General features: G+C 36.2%; 1 pseudogene; it reads left to right on the top strand.

Moving 5' to 3' along the window:
• The first annotated feature begins 6,804 nt into the window (after nt 1–6,804).
• Nucleotides 6,805–7,094, top strand: LOC118581728 (annotated as a pseudogene).
• The last annotated feature ends 516 nt before the right edge of the window (nt 7,095–7,610 follow it).

Below are 7,610 nucleotides of genomic sequence, written 5' to 3'. Positions count from 1 at the left end.
TCACATTCAACTCCACTGTCTTCCATGCTCCTATTAGTATGTCCCATTAAACAGCACTTAAAGTGTTCAACTGCTTTTTCTAATCCACAGTCTCAAGACCTGTATTCCTTTAAACAAAAATATGGTTAGGCCTACCACAACAATACTCAGTCCCAGGTACCAACTTCTGTCTTAGTCAGGGTTTTTATTGCTGTGAAGAAACATCATTACCATTGTTGATTTTAAATAAGAGACACTGTTACTGTGCTAGGAAAGGTCGTGAGGCATGTCAAAACCCATTATCAGAGCAGAGTTTTATTAGAAGGGAGGGGGAGGGACAGAAGAGAGTGTGACCAGGCCTGTGGAAGAGATACATGCAGATAGAGAGAGACAGAGACAGAGAGACAGAGAGAGAATGGGAAGGAGAAGGAGAGGGGAAGAATCTGTGACAAGCTGTTTAAGGTTTCCCCTGCACATGTGCAGGTGGGCTTATGGAGCTATGGCACACATGCACAGATTGTGTGCCCACAATGTGCCCATTGTGAAATCACACAGGGCACGGATTATGTAGGATGTAAGAACTCTTGTTTGGCTACTGAACTGTGCATGTGCGGTCCTATAGCTGGAGGAGTGGCTGGAATCATAACAACCATGGCAACTCTTACAAGGAAAATATTTAATTATGGGGACTGGCTTACAGTTTCAGAAGTTCAGTCCATTATCATCATGGCAGGGCATGGTGGAATGCAGGCAGATGTGGTGGGGGAGGAGTATCTAAGAGTCCTATATCTTTCAAGCAGCAGGAAGTTGACTGAAACACTAGTCAGTATCCTGAGCATAGGAAACCTCAAAGCCCACCCCCACAGTGACTCATTTCCTCCAACAAAACCAGACCCACTCCAACAAAGCCACAATTCCTACTAGTGCCGCTGCCCATGAGATTATGGGGATGATTATACTCACATTAACACAATGTCCTCTGTTTATTTGGAGTTGAGTTTTATATAGGATGAAATATACTCATGTAGTTTCACTCTGTGTATGTTGCTATACTGTTTACATCTTCTGATACATTCTTCAACTTCCTTTTTCAGTACCTTAAAGTTTTCATTATAGAAGTCTTTTACTTCCTTGAGTAGATATATTCCAAAACATTTTATTGTATATTTGAAGCCACTGTGAATGAAATTATTTTCCTGGTTCCTTCTTTGGCATGTTTGTCATTTGTGTATAGGAGGGCTATTGTTATTTTTTATATCATGATACTTTACTGAATGTATTTGTTAACTTTAGCCTATTTGGGGTGGGATTTTACAAGCCTTTTATTACAGAATCCTATTAGCTGCAAACTAGAACACTTTCACTTTTTCATTTTCTGTCTTAAAACTATCTCTTTCAGAACTGGTTTTAGTGCCTACAGTGATTTAGATGAAAAATATGTCTCATAGTATGAGGTACATGAACATTTGATTCCTAGATGGTGGCACTGTTTGGGGAGGTTCAGGTCTTGTAGCTTTTCTGGAGGAAGTACGTCACTGGAGGTTAGGATGGGGGAGCATGCTTTGAGAGTAAAGACCTTCTAACACATCCAGCTCATTGTAATTCCTGTTTTCATTCAGAGGTGATCATTCTTGTTCTTGCTACCATGTATGCCACTTGCTGCCATGTTTTCATATCTTGATGACTCTTACCTCTCTTAAACTATAGGCCTAAATAAACTATTTTTCTATAACTTGTTTTGGGGCATGATGCTTTATTAGAGGGACAGAAAAGTAAATAATATATTGTTCTAGTTGATACTTCTAGTACTATATTGAATAAAAGGGGAGAGAGTTGATATCCTTGTCTTATTCATGACTTTAATGGAGCATCTTTGTTTTTCTCTATTTAGCAAGACCTTGGCTACAGGCTTTCTGTATGTTTCTTTTATTATGTGGTGATACATTTCTTATATTCCTAAATTTTCTAGTACTTTTATCATGAAGGGATAATGGATTTCATTAGAAGTCTTTTCTGTATTATAATAAATAACCATGTGTTTTCTATCATTACATTGTTCAGGACAGAGTTATTTTATAGTGGGGTTGTAATCTCAATTTCTTCTACTTTTCTGGTATTTGGGGGATATAGCCTCCATCCAGATTTTATATTTCTCTTCTGTGGTCTGGTGTATTCAGGAGTTTGAACAAGGAGCCTAGAGCAAGTTTCCCCTTAGCAGTATGGGATGGTCTGGTTCTGAAGGCCCCATAAGGTAACTGAAAGTTCCTAGTCATAGAGCTTCCAAGGCTCTGGAACTCTGGATCATATGTGATGGCTAATCATATGTTCCTCAGTGGTGATCTGGTAAGACCAGAGAGAGATTAGCACTATCTCTCCCTAGCTGGCCTTCCTGGGACTTTGGTAACTGGAAGTGGAAAGAGAACAAGGAGAAAAGTGATGACAGCCTGCATAGGTCCTCAACACTTGTCTGAGTGCAGGGTGCTAGGTAGCAAGCAGCGCTGGGTTAAGAGGAGTCTCAAAAGAAGATTGGCCAAGAGGAGGTAGTTATTTACTGGCAAGCAGCCATGGGACTCAGGGTGACCCAAATAAGAGTGAATTCTTAATGTAATAAACATTATAAGTGAGATACAGATGTCATCACGGACAGAGAATCAATTTTGTGTTAGTTTTACATTCTTATTTATTCTGACAGGAACAGCTAATAAAAGATCTACCTTCTTAATAGATTTTTAAATACTTAATTGGAATTTCTTTAGCAAGCCGTTTTCTACTAGGCATTAGTATATAATGCACATTTTAAAACTATTTGTGAATGTGCTTTAGTATGCTTCCATAGGAATTGTGGAAATCAGAACTCACCTTCTTTGGAGTTACTTCCATTCTTTGAGGCACTTCATATTGTGTGTAACAGGAAGTTCCAGGCTATGTCTTGCCTTATTTGACTCCATATTATAAGCCAATAGTTAGTTCCATTTTGAGTACAAATGCCAAGGCAGAACAACTCTGTATCTTTCTTGTGAAAGTTGATTATGGCCTCCTGTCAGCAGAGCATGAACTGTGAGGCACAAACTTATTTGTGCAAGTGAAAATGTGGTACCTGTGAACATTTTGATGTAGACTGGAGAGATGTGGACACATAGCTATATTAAAACAATATCTCCAAAGTCAAGCTTGTTAATTATTGAACACACCAGATCAAAATGTATAACTCTCACACCTAAGGAAGGACACTTAACACTAGCATGATAGCACCCCCAATCTGTCATCTGACCATCAAGCATATGTGTATCATGGGATCAACAGGCAAATGACTTTGGACTGTTACTGGGGACTCTGCTTACCATAGTCCCCACAACTTGATGACATCCACTCATTATTCTTACACTTAGCCCTGCAATGACCCTGTGCATAACTTGACTTGACTTGAAAAGATTCTGCATTGAATTATCAGTGCTTGGAACAGCTCTGCTGAACACTTCCAACAACTCCCTGACTAATTAGTATCCTATGTAACCACCTGCAGTGACTCTCTTGTGTCTGTCTTTGCTTTGCGTCTGTCTTCAGTGAGATTTCTGTGAATTCAATAGCTGCTCAACCTCTTTAACCTTTTATTCATTCTTTAACATATATTTATAACTATTTCTAGTAAGTGTGGTATATGACTAAGACTTAATAGTAGTGATTAAGATGAGAATAAAATAACCTAGAATTGCCAACAGCTACACTGTTAAGTGAAATCAGTGTTGGTGGTAAATTTAAGGCAAGAAAGTTATTCAATACATTCTGACATTGTGGGAAATCACAAATGTGTCTGAACATGTTGCTGATATACTGCACTTATAACATACCACCACAATATTGTAATGCTATCAATTTCATATAAACACTAAAATGTTCATGTAAACACTAGAATTAGAATATGACTAGAAGTAAAATACGGCTTAACTAGTCATTGTTGTGTTCACAAGGATCAATTATCTGACTTGCAAATATAGGTTAATTTTTCTTATTAATAGTTGTGTGCATATGTGCATGCATAGGCTTAGTTTATCTGACATTATGTTTTTAATATTCATCAATATCTTTATATACATTTGTTTTTTTGTACTTTCATTACTGTTTAAATTCTTTTATTTGAATATATTATAATTTATTTACTATGGATTACATTTGAGGAATAATCATATTCAGAGCCATTATTCATGGTTGTCTTAATTTTGTTTCCTGTTGCTGTGATAAAATACCATGACAAAATGAACTTAAGGGAGAAAGGGTTTATTGTGCTCACATTTTCAGGTTACAATCCTTTATCACATGCAAGGTAACAGAACTTGAAGCAACTGATCATATCTCATCCTCAGTCAAAGCAGAAAGTGGTTAATGAATGTATGCTTGCTAGTGCCGTGTTGTTTTCCTCCACTCTCATACATTCAAGACCCATTTCTAGGGAATAGTGCCACAGTGAGTGTGTCTCCTCACCTCAATTAATATAATCAAGATAATTTTCCCATAGACTTGCTAACAGGACAAAGCAGCCTAAATCATCATTATTGAAATTGTGTTCTCTGGTGAGTCCATGTTGTTTCAGGTCACCAGAGCTAATCTTACAGGGTTACCTCCATGAGTATATTAATTCTGGAGTTTTGATAATAAGTTGTGAGCAATGCTGGACTATAGGATAGATATATTTTTGGTTTATTAGATGCCTCCAGGTTTTGTGATTGATTTAGTAATATACATTTTACTTACCACATATCATCATTATAATTACTATTTGTTCAAATTAATAATTTATGTCATAAATATTTTAAGTTATAGATGAGAAAGTGAGGGAGAGAGAAAAAGCAAGATAAAGTGGGATGTATGATTTTTAATTTTCTTTTTCATTTTCTTGATGAGTGTAATATAGAACATATTTTTGTTGTTGTTGCCTGGACATGTGATAGTTCTTTATGTGAAGTAATTCTGAAGTCTTTTCCTTGTTTGCTTATTTGTTTGACTACAGGAATGCTCCCCATATGTATTCCTCTTAAACCATAGACCTATAATATGATGTTACATGTAAACTGAAGAACAGTGAAAAACGGTGTTCAAACAAAAATTTGGAAATGGACGTTCATAGAAAAGTTATGGATAATGATTAAAAATTAGGAGCAGTCTGAATGTCTGTTAATTAAAAAATAAACTGATAAACAAAAATGTTACATTTGCATACAAAAGCATAGTACTCAGTAATTTAAAAGATGATGGTGCAATGGATGAACCTCGGAAAATTTATTTTAAATTTTTATGATTTTATGCAATGCAATTATATGACTCTATTTACATGAAATAACCAGGTAGAATAACCTACAAAATAGAAGGTAAGGTTTATAGGGATTTTAGGGGACTATTGACCATAGACTTACTAGGAATGAGGGTTAGGTAGGTTTTCTTTTCCTTATAACAAAATGTAAAGTTCAGTTATGGTGATGATGATACAACTCCACGGATAATGTACTTGTACTGTCTATTTTTTATGTTTAACTTGACATAAACTAGGGTCATTTTGTGAGGGGATCTCTGCAGGTGTCAAGGCTAGCAGTAATCATAAAGAGGTGTGAATGAAAACTCCAATTGATAAGCACATAACTGGTAACTAACTGATAATTAGTTTCCTTCAGTGATATCTCACTAGGCTTACAAATCACTTTAAAGGGCAGGTCCCATGCCCAGCAATAGAGGGACTACACAAAAAGAACTCAGTGGTACTGGAGGTTTGTTGGATATTTTATTTGTTTGTTTTGTTTTCTCACATTTTTTTCCAGATCTTTTCTTTATATTGTTCCTGATTTTATTTTTATGGGATTCCTGTGGGTGCAAATGAATATATATATATATATATATATATATATATATATATATATATATATATAATCTTAAAAGGTCTTCTCAATAGAAAACCTGGAGCCAGACATTGGGTGAAAGCTGAAAGAATAGAGGAACAGAACAAACCACCCACATTCTTACCTCTACAAAATCTTCAGCCTCCAGAGCAAGACTTCCTATTTACTCGTGTCTCATATACCTTTCTGTGCCTTGCCATTTTACTTCCTTTGTAGTGCTGGGATTAAATGCATTTATGCCTCCAAATACTTGGTAGCAAAGACATGAGATCTCAAATGCTGGGATTAAAAATGTGTGCTAGCATGCCTCGTTCTGTTTCCAGTGTGGCCTTGAATTCACAGAGATCCAGATGGATCTCTGCCTCCTGAGTGATAGGATTAAGGATGTGTGCCACCACTGTCTTGCCTCTATCCTCTTATCCCCAGATAAGTTTATTAGGGTACACAATATATTGAGGTATACAATATATCACCACTTGTATGTATGTGGTTTTTTTTTCCTGCTTTTTCTTTGACTTTTCTTTTTTCTGTTTGTTTGCTTACATTTTATCTTGTTTTATTTTATTATTATTATTAATTTTTTTCAGATGCCAAATCCTACTCTAATAAGAAAGAGAAAGAAATGGTATGAATTTGGATGGGTGTAGAAATGGGCCAGATCTGGGAGGAGATGGGGGAAACCATAATCTGATTATAATCTGTTTAAAAAATACCTATTTTCAGTTTTTTAAAAGGACAGACTCAGATGAACTCAGTACAGAATTCTACCAGACCTTCAAAGAAGAACAAAAATCAATTCTCAAATATTTCTGTTAACTAGGAAGTGAAGGAACATTTCTAAATTCTTTTTACAAAGCCATTATTACCATAATAAGAAAACCAGACAAAGGACAGAACACAGTTGACCTACTAAGATAAGGGGATGCTGGATCTGTTGGAGATGGTATAGGTGGAAAAGACAACGAAGAGACTTCCCAGCCAGAAAAGAGTACAGAGGAACTATTGTGGTGAACACAGGGACATTCCAATTGAAAGTGTCAAGAATAATCCTACTACCTCATAGTATGCTAACCTCATGCACAACTCCATCTTGAAGAGCACCATGTATGAAATTGAACCCCAGAATGATCTCATCTTCTTTAAAATTTGCTTCACATACACACACAATGAAATTATTGTTTCACCAGATAAGACTCTTTCCTGATTGTGTTTCAGAATTCAACCACATAAACTACTCTCTCAACTCCCTGTGTCATTATTTAACTTAATGGACTCATACAATAATAATGTTAATCATGTCAGTTGGAACACAGCAGTTGCCTAAAAGCCCATATAGACCATGCCAATGGTCCAGTGTAGGTGAGCAACTCTGCCTACTCCACCAAATGAGTCTCTATGCTGCCTCATTCTGTTGCCAGGTAAACTTGATCCTCATTTCAAGATGTGGGGGCAATAGCTGATTAGAAGTCCACACCCAGCTTCCTTCCAACATCCAGTTTACTTTGTTGTCCTTGAAAAGGGCTCGTTTGTTTTGTTTGTTAACTAAAAATAACTAAAGAAAAAAAGAAAATCCCATAATGTCAAAATAAACAAACAAACAAACAAACCCCCCAAATTATAGGCCAATATATCTGAGGAACAGGGATGTAAATAATTCTCAAAAAATACTAGTGAACCAAATGCAATAACATGTGAAAACATAGTCCAGCATGATCAGCTTGGCTCCATCACAGAGATGAAAATCTA

The sequence above is a fragment of the Onychomys torridus genome, chromosome 4 (assembly GCF_903995425.1).
Source record: "Onychomys torridus chromosome 4, mOncTor1.1, whole genome shotgun sequence".
Classification (NCBI taxonomy): Eukaryota; Metazoa; Chordata; class Mammalia; order Rodentia; family Cricetidae; genus Onychomys; species Onychomys torridus.
The sequence above is the reverse complement of the archived record's forward strand: the minus strand, read 5'-3'. Positions and strand labels throughout refer to the sequence as shown.